The sequence below is a fragment of the Urocitellus parryii genome, chromosome 10 (assembly GCF_045843805.1).
Source record: "Urocitellus parryii isolate mUroPar1 chromosome 10, mUroPar1.hap1, whole genome shotgun sequence".
NCBI lineage: Eukaryota > Metazoa > Chordata > Mammalia > Rodentia > Sciuridae > Urocitellus > Urocitellus parryii.
Window position 1 is genome coordinate 15,554,025 of NC_135540.1, and position 16,969 is coordinate 15,570,993.

At 41.2% G+C, this 16,969-nt stretch overlaps 1 non-coding gene and 2 pseudogenes across 1 annotated transcript; 2 read left to right on the forward strand and 1 right to left on the reverse strand.

Annotated features, from left to right (window-relative positions):
• The first annotated feature begins 346 nt into the window (after nucleotides 1-346).
• Nucleotides 347-1,381, forward strand: LOC144257313 (magnesium transporter NIPA2 pseudogene; annotated as a pseudogene).
• A 4,068-nt stretch (nucleotides 1,382-5,449) lies between these two features.
• On the forward strand, nucleotides 5,450-10,903 carry LOC144257295 (synaptonemal complex protein 3 pseudogene; annotated as a pseudogene).
• LOC113180975 (U6 spliceosomal RNA) lies at nucleotides 10,716-10,822 on the reverse strand. Its single transcript, XR_003300553.2, has one exon. It is a non-coding gene; the product is annotated as a U6 spliceosomal RNA (small nuclear RNA).
• Nucleotides 10,904-16,969: the final 6,066 nt, after the last annotated feature.

Genomic DNA, 16,969 nt, shown 5'->3' on the forward strand with positions numbered 1-16,969 from the left:
GCCTCAGCAATTTAGCAAGGTCCTAGGCAACCTAGTGAGACCTTGTTTCACAATAAAAAATAAAAAAAAGGACTGGGGAATGTGGCTCAGTGATTAAGCATCCCTGGTTTCAATGTCTGGTACAAAAAAAAAAAAAATCAAATTTGGGTCATTTGAAAGCATTCTTTAGTGTCTGATCACTATATCAAACGCCTCTACGTGAAAGGCAGATTTGGTGGTGGGACAATGGAAGAGAATAAATTATGCCCCCCAAGAAATTTGCTTTAGTCTCTCCTCGGCGGTGGCCCTGGGTCCCGGCCGCGGTGGGGCTGGAGGTCGCCCTGGGTAGGTTTGTCTCAACGCTTCCATGGAGAAGGCGGCTTGCACGGCTGCAGCCCCGATGCTCGCACTTACCCCTGGACGGCGACCGAGGCGGTGGCCGCGCGAGCGCTGGAGGGAGCGGCCGGTGTGGGGGTGTGAGCCCAGGTTCCGAGGGTCGGATGGCCCAGGGCCCGCGTGCCGCCCGGGATGTGAAGACTGCATCCCCTGCCTTCAGTGCCAGCAGGTTCTCTGTTCTGTAATCAGTGTGACTCACAGGAGCTTCTTAAGTGACAAGTCCTCGTAAGTGCCATTCTTTCTTCATACTTTCTAAATGAAAGACTTAATCTTCATGGGAAAATTGGATGTTTGCTAAGCATTCTAGGATCTACAGTTATGGTCATCCATGCTCCAAAGGAAGAGGAGATTGAGACGTGAAATGAAATGTCACACAAGTTAGGTGATCCAGGTTTTGTGGTATTTGCAACAATTGTGGTCACTGTGTCCTTGATATTAATCTTTGTGGTGGGACCTCGCCACGGACAGACAAATATTCTTGTGTACATAACAATCTGCTCTGTGATTGGAGCGTTTTCAGTGTCCTGTGCAAAGGGCTTGGGCATCACCATCAAAGAACTGTTAGCTGGAAAGCCTGTGCTGCGGCATCCCCTGGCCTGGATTCTGCTGCTGAGCCTGGTCATCTGTGTGAGCACACAGATCAGTTACCTAAACCGGGCCCTGGACATATTCAACACTTCCCTTGTAACACCAATATATTACGTTTTCTTTACAACCTCAGTTTTAGCTGTTGTTTTTAAGGAGTGGCAAGATATGCCTGCTGATGATATCATTGGGACTCTGAGTGGCTTCTTCACAATCATTGTGGGGATATTCTTGTTGCATGCCTTTAAAGATGTCAGCAAGTCTGCCTGTGTCTTTTCGAAAAGATGATAAAGCAATGAATGGCAATCTCCCTACTATGTCTGAAGTTCTTAATAATAATGAAGAAAGCTTAACCTGTGGAATTGAACAACACACTGGTGAGAATATCTCACGGAGAAATGGAAATCTGACAGGTTTTTAAGATTCGATTTAAAGGTTAATCCATAATTATGTTCTAGTGATTTTGAATATCAGAATCTGTCTGAAAAAGCATTGTCCTCAAATAGTGTTCTCTAAAGACAATCTTTTTTAAGTTTTCACTAATTTGGACCACGAAGTTACTTTTCTTATATTTAAACAAGGTAGCTCACTAAAAATGGTCTCAGTATGTGGCCAATTTCTATTAACATTGTATAATTGTAGAGGTATTTTACATTTTGATTATTTCTTCAAAATCTAAATGCACTAATGACAAATTTCAAGTCTATAAAAATGCTTTATTTTTTCATTATTGATGAAAGTCTGAAATGTACATTTGTCATTCCCACTCCCATCAATCCCTGATCATGTAAGGCTTTTTGATTGTAAACAAGAACAAAACTATCCCAATACATTATCCTCTGATTTATCTTACCTATCAAAGTGGCTCCTGTTTGGATGAATTATTTTGATGTTGAAATGTTAAAGGGAATCCAAAGTTACTAAATGAAGGAAACTCACAGACCAAAAAAAAAAAAAAAAAAATAGTAGGAATCATGCCAAGGAAATATTTCTTAGGCTATGACTTGTCACCACACATGTGGTTTACTGTGTGCATTTGATGGTATTCTTAGAACCCTATTAAACCAGCACATCATGCATCCGCTGGGCTGGGCTCTGCTTTGTTCCTTGGCTGGATTTATTCTTCGGTTACTTGAATTCCATGGGAAACTTTATGACCATTTTATATCAGCTCTTGTACTTTTCAGTCTATTTTCATAATAAGTTAATTGTTATTTAGACCTTTTAATAAGTGGGAAATAAAATCAGAAGAAAAAAAAAAGAAATTTGCTTTATAAAAAGCTTCTGTTATGGTTTTGATATGAGGTGTTCCCCCCAAAAGCTCTTGTGTTAATACAGGAGGCAAAATGATTAATACTCAATGGATTCATTTAATGATTAATAATTTGAATTGATGACTGGGTGTTTACTGTAGGCAGATTGGGCACGGCTGGAGCAGGTCGGTCACTGAGGCCTGCCTGCCTCTAAGATTTATATTTTATCCCAGCACCTCTCTGTCTTTCTCTCTGCCATGAGTAGGTGGCCTTTCCACCATGATGTTCTGTCTCACCTGGGACCCAAAGCTATGAAGTTGGAGGACCATGGATGAGACCTCTGAAATCATGAGTTCAAAATAAACTTTGCCTCCTCTTGTCAGGTATTTTGGCCACAGTGACAGTTCCCAATAAAAAAGAAAAGGAAGGGATGGGGATGTGGCTCAAGCGGTAGCGCGCTCGCCTGGCATGCGCGGGGCACCAGGTTCGATCCTCAGCACCACATAAAAATACAATAGAGATGTTGTGTCCACCAAAAACTGAAAAGTAAATGTTAAAAAATTCTCTCTCTCTCTCTCTCTCTCCTCTTAAAAAAAAAGGAAATATCTTATACATGATAATCTCAAGTATAATACTTCTCATTTAGCAGTGTTTGAAGAATCTGGAATGCATTCTGACAAACACAGTATACGTGGTTTTTTTTTTTTTTTTTAATATTCTTTTTAGTAAGGGTTAGTAGCAAGGGCCTGAAATCCCAGTGACTCTAGAGACTGAGGCAGGAGGAATGCAAGTTTAAGACCAGCCTGGGCAACTTAGCAAGACCCAGTCTCAAAAATGTAAATAAATAAAGATAAAAATACTGGGGTATAGTTCAGTGGTAAAATGCCCCTGAGTTCCATCCCTGGTACAATAAATACACAAATTAATTAATATATTCAATATATGTATGTTTAGCTGATGAATATTAATTGTGTGTATTTATGGGTTACAGTGCAGTGTTTTGATCTGTGTTTACATTGTAGAAAGTCATTAACATAGTCACCTTACCAGCTTATTTTTTTTTTTTTTTTCACTGTAGGCAGATTGGGCACGGTGGTGAGAAAGTTAAATTCTTTTAGCAATTTTGTCCTGACCACTAGGGGGAAGAGTAGAATGTCAAAAGACTTAGCTGTCTTCCACAGTTCTCAATGGCCGATAAGAAGTGTTCCTTCCTTCCCTAACATGAGCAGAATATAAAAGTTCTTTTGTTTTTTTTTTATTTGCAAAAGATTATTTTCAGATAAAATTCACTTGCCATCCATAAACATTTCTCTCCAGTTTCTTTTGAAAAATAACTGTATCATATATTGTGCCATGTCATTTATATGAAGTGTTCATAAAAGGCAAAGCTATAAAGATAAGAAGCTAAAAGTAGATTAGAAGTTGTCGGGGATGGAGCTTCAGGGAGCTGAGGTTAGCAGTCGATGTGCTTGAGGGAATCTCACTGAGTGATGGGAATGTTCTGGAACTGATTTATGGTGATGGTTGCACATGTAAAATAGTAAAATAAATGTACAAAAGATCACTGAATCATAGATTTAAAATATTGAATTACATGGTACACAAAATAAGCCTCAACAAAGTTTGTTGTAAAAAAGAAATGTCAACAACTAAAAATATATTTAAAAAAAGAAATATAACATTTAATAAATCAAGCCCACAAAACCCATCAATTCAAAACAATAGTTTTTGGACTTTTTTGTTTGTTTTGTGGTGCTGGGCATCCAACCTTGGGCTTTGCACATGCTAGGCAAAAGCTCTACCACTGAACTATACATCATCCCTCAAAAAGATTGAAAATATGATTATTCATACATAGAAATGCCTAGAAAAATACTTCTAGTACTGATTAATTCTCAGAAGTGCTATCATGGGGGGAAACTGGGAACAGTTTGGGGAGATACTGGGGATTAAATCCAGTGGTGCTTAGCCACTGAGCACTTTTTAAATTTTGAAACAGTGTCTCACTAAATTGCTTAGGCCTTGCTAAGTTGCTGAGGCTGATCTTGAACTTGCCATCCTCCTGACTCAGCCTCCCAAGTCACGGGGATCACAGGCACCACAGCAACCAGCTAAACTGGGAACATTTTTATGCTGTATGTCTTTCTGAATGATTTTTGGTCAGTATTTAATTTAAAAATTTTTTAAATTTAATTAAAAGCTTAAAAAATATTTATTTTTTGGTTTTAGGTGGAAACAGTATCTTTATTTTATTTTTATGTGGTGCTGAGGACTGAACCCAGTGCCTCATGCATGCTAGATGAGCACTCTACCGCTAAGCCACAACCCCAGCCCTCTAATTAAAAACTTTTTAAAGATAGGAAGCTCAAATGTATCCTAAGCTATAAGTATACAATGGTGCTATAAGCATCATGACCTATGGGTACTCTAAGATAAAATAATTTTTTTTGTCTTTGTCACTTTCTTTATTTTCCAATGAAAAATATCTGCAGATGTTCAAGTTCCTTATGGAGTGTAGGATTTGCATATAACCTACAGGGCTCCTCCTATATACTTTAAATCACCTCTACATTACATATACTACCTAATACAATAGCTGCATAAATAGTTGTCATATCGTATGGCCTAGGGAACAATGACAAGAAAAAGAAGTCTGTGCCTGTTCTGTACTGATACAATTGTTTTCCTCAATATTTTCTCTGCAGGTGCTTGAGTTTGCAGACTTGGAACCCGTGTATACAGAGGCCACCTCTACTATGTGATGCCTTGAAGGAAATGCCTGCGTGTGATGAGTGAGAAGAACAGTACTGGGAGGGCCACCGCTAAGAGTGACACTGGAGCACAGTGCCTGGAAGAAACACTGAGCCCCAGCCGCAGAGTCTTGCATCAGTAGCCCCAGACATGGAAAGCAGGACACCAGGGCTGACAGAAAAATCAATCTTAGAATATCAGCCCCTGGAACACTAGGATATTGGACTCGTTGGGTGTCTGCATGCCTGGCCTGTGGCAGGCACTCAGTTAATACTTGAGAAATGATAAATGTATGGCCTGTGTCTCTGTCTGGGTTTCAGCACCACGCAGCTGTCCTGCAGGAAGGCAGAACCCCCAGGAGCCACAGGGAAGACAGGCAATGTTTAATCAGTGATCAACAAGTTCAGCATGATTAATCCATAAACGGAAAACTTTTCACTAGCTTGTTCTGGAAGTCAAGAGGGTGAGAGTGAGGGGGAGGGGGAGGTGGAGGATGAGGGTGAGGGTGAGGATGTCCATCATTCCATGACCAGTTGTGATCCAACAGACTCTCCTGCTCCCGGTGTGCCCACCTGGAGTCATGACTCTGGTCCCAAAGGGTAACTGTTCAGCAAATAGATGGAGTGCTCTGGACAGAGCCCATGCCCAGTTTCTATGTGGTACCAAAATACAGTTGTAATCTTGCTTAAAGTTGAGGATTTAGGTTTGTTTGCTTGCTGCATGTTTTTTGGATGTGGGAGAATGTTAGGAAATATTCTTTAAAATAATGATTTAAGCCAGGCACGGTTGCACACACCTGTAATCCTAGTGGCTTGGGAGACTGAGGCAGGAGGATCAAGAGTTGAAAAGCCTCAGCAACATGAAGGCGCTAAGCAACTCAGTGAGACTCTGTCTCTAAATAAAATACAAAATAGGGTTGCAGATGTGGCTCAGTGGTCGAGTCCCTCTGAGTTCAATCCCAAGTACTCCCCCAAATAATAATAATAACAATGATAATAATAATAATAATTTTTAAAATTACCACTTAAATAGACCATATCTAGAATCTGATAGGTTGTAGATAGATGTATTATCCTTACTGAAAAATGAAAATTCAAGTTCGAAAAGTAAAATAAAATGCCTTTCTCCCTCTCTCTCTCTGAACCAAGAAAATGCCCCATAATGTCATTATTATCATTTTATTGCCTAAAAGAGAATTTGTGTGTGTGTGTGTGTGTGAGAGAGAGAGAGAGAGAGAGAGAGAGAGAGAGAGAGAGTTTGAAAAGGAATACAGTGCAATCCAGATAAGTTCGTTGAGACTAAGAGTAGTTAATAAAATCATGGCATAAGAGGGACTAGGTCTGTAGCTCAGTAGTGGAGGGCTTGCCTAGCATGTGAGGCACTGGGTTCGATCCTTAGCATCGCATAAAAATGAATAAAGGCATTCTGTCCATGAATAATAATAATAATAATAATAATAATAATAACAACAACAACAACAACAACATAAGAGTAGGCTCCAGGTGCTGGTGTTCTGATTCTGATTACATAATATCCATTTTTTTAAAAAAAATCTAGTCCTAGGTCATGTGGCTGGGTGAGGGGTCCTCGGGAGTTAAGAATTGCATGTGGCCTGACGGTATGGATCTCAGGGAGCCCCGCCCTGTCAAGGTTCCAGTGCAGCGAGGGGCTGCTGTGGGTACTACACTCATGCCAAGGAAGAGCTTGGGGAGCACTGCCAAGGCACTGGTGAAGGACAGGTCCTGAGCAGTTCAGGAGTTGATGACAGTTGGAAGGACAGTTCTTTCACAGGATGACATGAGCAAGACATGGGGAATGAACTACAGAATATGTTGGCAAAGTTTCAAGGGGACATCGAGAAGCTTCTTCAGGCAAAGAGAAAAAAATGTTTGAAATGAGTATCAGTGCTTCTGTCAAAACCATTCAGCAGAAAATTGAGCATGTTCTGAAAATCCAGCGTGAGCAAAAGGAGGAGCTTTATGAAGAATAATGTCAGCAGTTTGCGACTATGATTCGGATGTGGAACCTAGATGTGAAGAAAGTCAAGGAATAGGAGGAAAATTAACTAGTGTATTTCAACAACAACGAAAGGCTTTCCAACAATCTCAACTTGTTCAGAACCAGAAAATGAAAGCCTTTAGAAAGTTATGTGAGCAATTATTGGAGATCTGCTGGACCTAGAGGAGAATCATGGAAAAGTTCTTGCTGGTGAACAAAGTGAATTTAGGAAACACATGGCCATCTTGCAAACAAAACTTATGATGGAATCTTGGCAGGAGGAGAAGCCCAGTGCTCAAAAATCTCTGCTATCCCTGTTATGATGCAATACAGTCATAAAATTATCTGCATGAGCCCAACATGTCATAGAAGTTTTGGTTCGAAAGGCTGGGGATATAGCTCAGTTGGTAGAGTGCTTGCCTCACACGTACAGGCCCTGGGAACAATCCCCAGCACCTCAGGCGGGGGCAGGGCTTAAAGTCTATACAGAAGTTCTGGTTGAATGATTACATCCTCTGTGTTCCCTGGTTTGTTAAGGGCTGGATCCCCTCTGTGTTAAGACCTAAGTGAAACCTGAAGAGCTGTGTGGGTGCTGTTGAAAAGCCAGTTAGGAAGCTTTCAGGCCTTTGGTAGTAGTGCTGGCTTTTGCTCCCTGACACTGCCAATTAACTAAGCAATAAAGATGATTTCATGTTTAAAAAAAAAATCTAGGGGCTGGGGATGTAGCTTACTCGCCTGGCATGCTTGCGGCCTGGGTTCGATCCTCAGCACCACATACAAAGATGTTGTGTCCGCCGAAAACTAAAATATATATATTTTAAATCTAGTTCATGTGAAAATATGGAAATGATTTAGACATCAGAAGGCAGCAGTAACTGTAATAAGACCAGAAAGCCTGGTCTGTCCAAACAGGTTCCTCCTCCGTGATCAGTATGGTTGTATCCAAGGTGTTAGAACTCTGCGCAGCACCTACACTCAACCAACATGAACTGCCTGGTAACCTGTGGTATGTGCCCTATTAAACTAGTTCACTAATTCAGGAATTCGTTTCAGGAATCCCCCCACAGCCCCCAAACACCTTAGACTCTGAATGCTCAACTTGACTCCTCCTTTATCTAGAAATGCCGATGACCTAAGCAAGCCCCACTTCCTCATTGGGGTCACAGTACTCCGCCATCAAAGCTCAGATGAGACTTTCCCTTCACCTGGAAGCCCTCTGTGACCACAGTTCATGTCCCCACTCATGCAAACTCCAATAGCACCTTTCACATTTCTGCATAATTAATACATTACCTGGTTTGTCTCCAACTAGAATGTAGGCTTCTCAGTTTAATCATGTAATTACCACAATAGACAGTTCAACAAGTGTTCACGAAATAAAGGTTCTTTGGAGCCAGGCATGGTGATGCACATCTGTAATACCAGCAACTTGGAAGGCTGAGCCAGTAGGATCATGAGTTCAAGTGACTTAGTAAAAATCTGTCTCAAAATAAAAAATAAAGAGGATTGGGGTATGTGTGGCTCAGTGGTAAATCACCCCTGGCTCAAGTCCCAGTATAAATAAATAAATAAATAAATAAATATTATTTGGAGTCTTGAAAAGTAGAGAATTGATTCAACCAAATAAAAGAAGGAGCTTCGAAAACTCCATTAATTGTAAACCTTGATGCCACAAAATTTGCCAGTGGTCACTAAAACTAAGAGACACCTTCAGCTTCCTTTCTTTTTCCAGAAAGACACTACAAATTCACTAGGGTCCTCTTTTTATGCTATAAAAATAAATAAATAAATAAAGATTGTCACCTTTATTTCCATTTTCAGTTGTGTGGCAGGGAATAGGATTACCAGGAAATTGTAACCAGATGCTGAGTGTATTAAAGAATCTGGATGCTCTCATACCTTCTGAAATCAGGATGGAACATTCTTAATTCTTTTTTTTTTTTTTTTTTGTCCTGGGGATAGAACTCAGGGGCACTTAACCACTGAGCCACATCCCCAGTCCTTTTTTGTATTTTATTTATTTTTACTGAATCACTCAGGGCCTCACTAAACTGCTGAGGCTGGCTTTGAGCTCACGATCCTCCTGCCTCAGCCTCCCGAGTTACTGGGATTACAGGCATGCACCACCATGCCCGGCCCTAATTCTTTCTTGACCATGAAAATGGAGAATCTAGTCTCCAATCTGCAACACTTATGGCTAAGGAGGAAAAAAAATTGTTCTTAAATTTGACAGAGAAATACACATGCAGGGCAGCATGGACATCAGGCTTTCTCTCCTTCCTTCCTTCCTTCCTTCCTTCCTTCCTTCCTTCCTTCCTTCCTTCCTTCCGTGGTGCCGGGGATTGAACCCAGGGCCTTGCACGTGCTAGGCCAATGCTCTGTAACTGAGCTATACCTCCATCCCCTCTATCAGTCTTTGAGCAAATTACAGAGCCAGAAACAAATTCTGGAAGGAAAATACATGGTCCTATAACTCGGGCCACTTCAAAATGGAGCTGGAACTCTCTACCATCCTAATTGCATGGCAAGCAAGTCAACAGCTATTTACTTTGTAGCCTGATCTATTTAAATAAGTGATAAAGAGGGCAAGCATATGTTTTTCTTGGGATGTTTTAGCTAGGGCCTTATGCAGGTATTACTATTCCTAATGTCAGGGAGATCCTTCTTCATCCCTATTCCATATTTTACATTTCTGAAAGTAAAACAGGAAATTACTTTGAGAAAATGCCTGGAAGATAATGGAATATTTTCAAACTGTTCAGAGGAATGGAATTTTTTTTTTAATTAAAGTTTGCCAATGGGGAAAAAAGCAAATAATGTCTGGTTCTGAAAAACCCAAAAAAGAAAAAGCAGCTATTATATGGCGTCTATGCCATCCTCTCTAGATACCCCTGTGGCTCCTACCCGGGGAACACACCTGGACCCTCTCTGAATGTCTGTGTCCCAGCAGCTCACAGGACGGGAGGGACAACCAGTCGCTTCCTCCGTCTGTTTTCTGACCACGCAGGAAACAGGGCTTTTGCTGTCACTGCAGCTCTGCCCCCGAGGGATTGCGGAGCTGGCTTGACCTTCTCTGGATGTGAAGGATGCAACAGGGAACCAGAAATGGCTTCCTGAAAACACCATTTGTTTCTATCTTCTGAGTCTCCCGCAGATGTTCTTTCTCTGGGACTCAGGGAGAAACAGAAAAGATTCTCTGTGTGACTTTTACCAAGTCCTAAAATTTTGAAATATAGTAATGTGGGACTCATTCTCATCTTGAACAAATTATCATTACTGTATTTCTTTTCCATTTAAAGAAACCTAATTAATCAACTAATTCTTTAATTAGTACTAGGGATTGAACCCATGGGCACTTAACCACTGAGCCATATCCCTAGACCTTTTTATTTTGAATTTTGAGACAGGGTCTCACTAAGTTTCTTAGAGCCTCAAGAAAGTGCTGAGGCTGGTCTGCAACTTGACATCCTCCTGCCTCAGCCTCCCAAGCTACTGGGAATACAGGCGTGCACCACCACGCCTAGCAATATTCATACTCTTTTAAAACCAAAATTGCAACTAAAGTCACCATAGTGAGTGGTTAAGTTTTGAGTGGAAGGTTGAAAGCACTAGAAGATTATATATTTAATAAAAATACTCATAAATCTGTAATTATTGCTACCTTTTTCTACTTAGTTTTATCTTTCCCTATATCTGTTTTTATACAGCGTGAGTGTGATTTATTGTATTATTTTTTTCCAAGATATGTAATTTAAAAATATGGAACGCTTCACGAATTTACATGCCATCCTTGCGCAGGGGCCATGCTAATCTTTTCTGTATCGTTCCAATTTCAGTATATGTGCTGCCGAAGCGAGCATAATTTATTGTATTATTGCCAATACTGTTTGGAGGCAAGATGGGTAAACTCTGAATAAATGACAAATATAAACCTATATTTCTTTAGTCATCATTACTTAATTTTAAGTGCTTCTGTGTCCTGGCCCTTTTCTGTATGCTTTTGAGGAAGGCTAATAAGACATTTTGGATTCTTTTTTTTTTGGGGGGGGGGTACCAGGGATTAAACTCAGGGGCATTTGACTTAAGCCACATCCCAGCCCTATTTTATATTTTATTTAAAGACAGGGTCTCACTGAGTTGCTTAATGCCTTGTTTTTGCTGAAGCTGGCTTTGCACTTGTGATCCTCGTGTCTCAGCCTCCCGAGCCACCTGAGATTACAGACATGTGCCAATGAACCCAGCACATTTTAGTTTTGTTTGTAACCCAGAGACTTAGATATGGAGCAATATTCTATTTCAACTATTTATTCACAAGTCAGGTATTAACTCCGACATGTTTTTCTAGTGGTAGTAATGAGTTTGTGCTGTAGAAACCACGTCTGCCAAGTAGCCCTTTGACAAATGGTATGTATTTGTTGAAGTCTTTTAGTTGGGACTGCAGGTTTTATTTTTGAAATAGAGGAAAGATAACTAGAATAAATAGGGTTCTAATCTGTAAGTCTGGACTCCTTCTCACAATGCCCTAACCTGCCAATCAATCACATCTACAGAAATTCATCAAAAGGAGCCAAGTACAGAGAAGAATGAATGTTTCCCAGCTTCAACTGTGGCAGTTATGTGTCAGTGCATGATATCAAACTCTCTGAACCAGTAAAGATCACATCAAATCAGCAAATAAATGATGAACAACGAAGGGCGTTAAGACGGAGTCAACTGGTGGAAAGTTTTGGAACCTCAGTCACCACCTTCAACCTTATTCGGGAGGGTATTACACACTTGCACCCCAGCCAGGAGGTCAGAGGACCGAGAGAAAAATAATAGCAAAACTCTTAATGATCATTCACTTCCAGAGCAGTGGAATGAAATCTCCTGTCCCAATGACAGCTGTGAAAAAGACAGAAGTTCCCAAAGTGAGTGTGACATCACTTTTACATCAGCCCACCCTGGGAATTCAAGATCTGCTTTTCCAAGATGGACAGGCACAGGGACTCTATTGAAGGCTGCTCGGGATTCTCTGAGGACGTGGAACTTGATGATAATGCCACTGGACAGGCCACAGGTATTGGTGAGTCATGTCTGAGCAGAAATTAAGTGTGTACACAGAGCCTAAGGAGGAGCACTAACAGTGAACTCCTAACTTTCCTCACCTCAGGATTCTGGGTGGACAGATAACTACTCCCAGGGAAGGTTCTGGACTCTATCCCAGATTCTCTAATGCTGTTTCAGCTTCACATGAAGCTTCCCTTCACATTTTGTGTTGGTACCAGGGATTGAACCCAAGGGTGCTTACCCACTGAGCCACATCCCCAGCCCTTTTTAATTTTTTATTTTAAGGCAGGATCTCACTAAGTGGCTTTGGGTCTCGCTAATTTGCTGAGGCTGGCCTTGAACTTGCCATCCTCCTGCCTCAACTGAGATTCCAGGTGTGTGCCATCTTGCTGGGCTTTCCTCCTCTCGCCACTCTGTGAGCTGGGCCTCTGAGCAGGCTAAGGCACCTCCAAAACTGGCTGGCTGCCAACTGGATCTATCTGCAAAGTCCCATCTGAAAGTCTTGGGAAGTGACGGGGGCAATTTTCCACTCTACTTAGACTCTGTCTTCTCTGAGCTCAGGTAATTCCCAGCAAGGCCTCCCAGAAGCAGGGCAGCCCCAACCTTTCATCTTGAGCATCAGAGGGGTTACTGCTCCTCAACCACCAGGGCCCAGGAAGAGTGCAGACTTCCTCACGTTGGCCTTGCCCTAGCCCCTGGCTTCATGGGAGCAGAACTGTCCTGCCTTCTTCCTAGAGTTTCCACGCTTTTTTTTTTTTTTTTTAATATCAGGCATTGAACCAGGGGCGTGTTGCCACTGAGCTACATCTTTAGCCCTTTTTATTTTCTATTTTATTTAATTTTTTTTTTTTTTGAGAGAGAGAGAGAGAGAATTTTTTAATATTTTTTTTTTTTAGTTTTCGGTGGACACAACATCTTTATTTTACTTTTATGTGGTGCTGAGGATGGAACCCCGCGCCCCGCGCGTGCCAGGTGAGCGCGCTACTGCTTGAGACACATCCCCAGCCCTTTGTTTTTTATTTTGGGACAGGGTCTTGCTAAATTGCTTTGGGCCTCGTTAATTTGCTGAGGCTTGCCAGTAACTTGAAATCCTCCTGCCTCAGCCTCCCAAGTAGCTGGGATAATAGGCATGTCCCACCATGCCAGGCCTCCCCCTCCCCCCTCCCCCCTCCCCCTCGCCTCCCCTCCCCTCCCCTCCCCCTCCCCCTCCCTCTCCCCCCTCCCCTTCCCCTCCCCTCTCCCTTCCCCCTCCCCCCTCCTCCCCGCCCCCCCATATTTTAAACTATATATTTATATTGATTTTCAAACTATGGGGACTTGATTAGACAGAACTCTTCCACACAAAGAAATCGCACACAATCCAGATGATGGCCAACTTTGAGTACTGGGATGAGTTTGAGAAATTCTGCTTCCAATTAACAGAGTTATAAGGAAACAGGAAATTGAGTTTCAGGAAGAAGCAGGAAATATTACCATAAGCAAAATAGCCAATAGGTAAAAAAGAATGACGATGGTACTAGGAACCCCGTTGTTCTCATAAATAACTCTTTTAAAGTGAACCAGAGGTGTCTTTCCAAGAACTTACGTAACTTTTCATATCAACTTTATTATACCGACTTGACTCTCGAATGAGTTTTAGGGGATAATTTGAGATGGGCTGTTTCTGTTGGACTTTGCTTCTAGGAGAAAGCTGGCGGCTCTGATACGAAGAGTCGGCTTCAATACACTCTCTTCAGGAACAGTGAAGCGAGAATAATGAGAGGGGCACATGTAATTGCACTGGAATCCGCCTGCAACCGCAGTTCTCACGTAAACGGACTACCGCGACGATGCTTGGTCTAAACCACAAAAGCAGAGCCCTGCTGAGCCCAGAGCCTGCATTTGCCCTGCCTAGTTTATTGATGAAGATTTTTTAAAATTTATTTTTTAGTTTAGGTGGACACAATATCTTTATTTTATTTCTGTGTGTTGCTAAGGATCGGGTCCCCAGTGCCTCATGCATGCCAGGCAAGCCCTCTACCCCTGAGCCACAACCCCAGTCCCTATTGATGAAGATTTGAAGGGCAATAGTCTAGATCAATAATTATGGTTCCCTTTTGAAAGTACCAATGTTATGGATATCCATTTAGAATAACAAGGGGTATTTGCGATGAAAGGGGAAAATGTGGGCTCATTTCTTTATGCAAAAAACTTTATTTGAAAATTTAAGTTTCTAATAATCTGAGAAAATTCTGTGTTTGTATTATAAGTTATAATAATACAAATGACATTAACCAAATCCGTTGTTTTCTCAAGTTTTAGCTCTCTGAATATATTTTGGTTGAATCCTGTGAAATTACTGGCTTTTTGTAGGAACAGATGATCAAATACCAGCAATTTCACATGGTTGGAACTCTATAAAGCAAGTCATTAACCCCCTGAGCCTCATAAATTAATTCAACAAACATTTTTTTTGAGGGTCCTAGTACAGTCTTTGTTGTAAGGCAATTTCCCATTCTAGTGGGAGATCCTGAAATATAAACAAGCAATTGCAAAACAGAATGAGAAATGCAGAGTCAGGTGTGGAATGGCACAAAGGAAGGTGTGATCTGCTCTGCTGTGGAGAGGAAAAGATTTGCTAAGCAGTTAATGGTTAACTGAGTAATTAGAAGGAAGTTGAGTTGGCCAAGTGCAGTGGTCATCCCAGCAATTTGGAGGGCAGTGGTATGCAAGTTCAAAGCCATCGTCAGCAACTTAGTGAGACTCTTTCTCAAAATAAGAAATAAAAGATCTGGGGATGTGTTTCAGAGGAAAAGCACCCTTGGGTTCAATCTTTAGCATACACACACAAAGGAGTTGATTTGGTGGAGGGATGGGGTATCTTTGCAGGTGGAGTGGACTATATATGATCTTTAGGCATAAAATGGTTCAAGCAAGTTCAAGAAATAATGCCATTAAGTCTTTCAGAATGTCTGACTTATGGGGAAGGAAGGTGGCTAGAAGCTACAGGAAAATCGGAATAAGTACAGACAATAAGCTTGGAGAGAGCAGAATGAGCATGATTGTGGAGCCTTAAATGCCATACTATGGAATAAGAATTTTGACTGTAAAGTTATAACAAATTTAAATGTCCTCAATCAGAAACCAGTAGGCTAGTGACTGGGGTAACATGATCAACTCAGCATTTCAGAAGATAGCTCTGGGGGCTGAATAGTGGGGAGACTCGCTTAGATGCTATAGGTGTGAGGGTTTGAACTGAAAGTCTGGAGATGCAGATGAGGGTTGGGAGATGTGATGAAGGTAAATTCCAGAACATTTTCCTACTACTTGAGTTCTTTTGAAAAATGTCATTTATTTTCTTTATTGAAATTGTATTGAAACCTCACTATGGCTTTGTAACACCTGTTATTTTATTCACCTTACAGAATAAAAATCACTGCATAATCAAATTAGTTAATTACAATGTCATCTCAAGGTGAATTTAAAAGTTAGGTTCAGTGGTCATTCTATTTGGTTTCTGCATGAGAAATAATGGATGTAACCATGGACTTCATAGAACCTTCTACTTCAATGGAAGATTCTTTTTCCTAGTTGTGAATGAAAGCCTTTTGTATATGCTAAGAGTTGCTCTCATTCTTAAAGGGGGGGTGGGGTGGTAATAGTGTCCAAAATCTCATGTTCATATCGTTTGATAAAGGAAAATGTTGATTTATTTTTCATCCTCTTTTCCTCTGGAAATCCTCATCCATAAGAAATAATCCCCTTGGGCTGGGGATGTGGCTCAAGCGGTAGCGCGCTCGCCTGCCATGCGTGCAGCCCGGGTTCGATCCTCAGCACCACATACCAACAAAGATGTTGTGTCCGCCGAGAACTAAAAAATAAATATTAAAAAAAAAGAAAGAATCCCCATATTGTAGTGATACATGCACACCAACGTTTATAGCAGTGCAATTCACAACAGCCAAGTGATCAGCCCAGGTGCCTGTCAACAGATGAATGGAAAAGAAAATGTGGTATATGTATACAATGGAATATTACTCAGCCATAAAGAAGAATGAAATTATGGCATTTGTCAGTAAATGGATGGATCTGGAGACCATCATGCTAAGTGAAATAATCCAGACTCAGAATGTCTAGGGTCAGATGTATTCTGTCATATGGGGAAGCATGCACTCAGGGAGAGGGAGCAGAGAGAGGAATAGAGGGAGAGGGAGAGAGAGAGAGAGGGAGAGGGAGAGAGAGAGAGAGGGAGAGGGAGAGAGAGAGAAAGGGAGAGAGGAAGAGAGAAATAAGAAAGGGGGCTGGGATTGTGGCTCAGGGGCAGAATGCTTACCTAGCATATGTGAGGTACTGCATACGATTCTCAGCACCGCAAATAAATGAATGAATAAAATAAAGATCCATCAACATCTAAAAAGCTATTTCAAGGGCTGGGGATGTGGCTCAAGTGGTACGGCCCGGGTTCGATCCTCAGCACCACATACCAACAAAGATGTTGTGTCCGCCGAGAACTAAAAAATAAATATTAAAAATTCTCTCTCTCTCTCTCTCTCTCTCTCTCTCTCTCTCTCCTAAAAAAAAAAAAATAAAAAAATAAAAAGCTATTTCAAAACAGAAAAAAGAAATAAGAAAGGGATTTCATGAAAATAAAAGGGAAACCAATAGAGTAGAGGAGAGGGATGGAGAGAGAGAGAGGAGGAGGGGAGGGTTGGGGAACTACTGGGGAGAAATCTACCAACTATGGTGTGTCCATGTATGTGTACACCACAATGAATCCTGATTTTATGTAAAATTATAATGCACTAATTAAAATAATAATAATAATAATAATAATAGAAGGGAAATCAGTGAAGTAAAGCAAGTGGATCAGGGGGAGGAAGGAGGGGAGAGAAGGGAAGGTACTGGGGAATGAGATTGCTCCAGTGATGTTAGGTATGTGCACAAATACAGCATAATGAATCTCACTATTATGTGTAATT